The 1,319-nt window shown below is 37.2% G+C and overlaps 1 pseudogene; it reads right to left on the bottom strand.

Annotated features, from left to right (window-relative positions):
* Positions 1–392: 392 nt before the first annotated feature.
* LOC101565300 overlaps positions 393–1,319 on the bottom strand; it is a 9,158-nt pseudogene continuing 8,231 nt past the window's right edge.

Here is a 1,319-nt window from a genome sequence, read left to right as displayed (position 1 = left end):
TAACAATTTAAACTTTTTTTTTTTTTTTTTTTGTTTTTTTGGCAGAACTGGGGATTGAACTCAGACCCTTGCACTTGCCAGGGAAGTACTTATTCTACTGAGCCATCTCCCTGGCCCCTGAAACATTTCTTTCAAATAAAGAAGAACAAATAAGGAATTCTAACTATGAAAAATTTGTAAATAATCATTTTCTCCATAGCTTAGACTCATACTAAAAATTAGATCTAAAAGTTTTCATATTTACAGTTAGATTTTAATAAAACCTAACTATATGCATTTTCAGCTTTATGATTATATCTTATAAGAACAATAAATAAAACATATAGAAGTTCATTATATTGAAGGTCTTCAAGAAGTGAGCGATTTCAGATGTCCAGAAGTACCTTCTGTCTTTATCCAGGACACACTTGACCAAAATGACTTTTAGACCTTGTGTTTTTCTCTGAGCTGCTTTGTCATGTACTAATTGGCACCGAGGCTTTGATTTGTGCTTCAAGCCTGGAATAAATCCCTCCTGCAAATTATTTTGCTTCTTTTGACTTGGCTTGGTCTAAATCACCGAACCTCATTTTTATTAGATGCCCTGTAATTTCAGACATCCACTGCTGATCATCTTCTCTTTGTGCTTCCTGGTTGAACCTCAAGGGTCTCGTGGCATCCTACTTATTCTTCTATATACTCACAATGAAAGGAGACACATCTCTAGAAGCTGACTTCTCTGATGGTTTTTCTTTCTTTTGAGTACAGGGTGAAGATATCTGCTTTTTTTGGTTGTTTCATGAACTTCATTGGCTTCTCCTTTTTCCTTTGTTTCTTGGATACTTCTTCCTCATCATTCACTTCATCTTCAGTGATTTCAGATCCAGTAGTATATTATTCTTCTTTTGAAAATGACTGTTGGTTTAGTTGCAGGGTCCAGTTTTTCAGAGAGAAGAAAGCATTGAGCTCCTCAGTTTTGGGACCCCATGGTGTATGTGGCCCCAGTAAAACATCACATTCTAGTCCCTGTTCATCACAGGAACCAACCACAGGGTCAAAGGCACAACAATGACATCTTTGTGCTTTTGCTGATCATCCAGTGTCTTAGCAGCTGCACGAGATGGCCAATCCCTTCCTTAACCTTGATCATGAAGCGTAACTGTGTGGTCTCTCATTTTACAGCCCTTGGTAAGCTGAATAGGATCAAACTGAAGAGCTTTTTGGTTACAGCAAGGCTAGATTCCAGTGCCAGCAGCACTCGGTGAACTCACTGAAGTAGGATAAACTATTGTTTTTTCTTTCTTTCTTTCTTTCTTTCTTTCTTTCTTTCTTTCTTTCTT

Source organism: Octodon degus, unplaced genomic scaffold (genome assembly GCF_000260255.1).
Source record: "Octodon degus isolate 3935 unplaced genomic scaffold, OctDeg1.0 scaffold00146, whole genome shotgun sequence".
NCBI classification, from domain to species: Eukaryota; Metazoa; Chordata; class Mammalia; order Rodentia; family Octodontidae; genus Octodon; species Octodon degus.
Note: the sequence above shows the minus strand (reverse complement) of the source record. Positions and strands in the feature narration are given on the sequence as shown.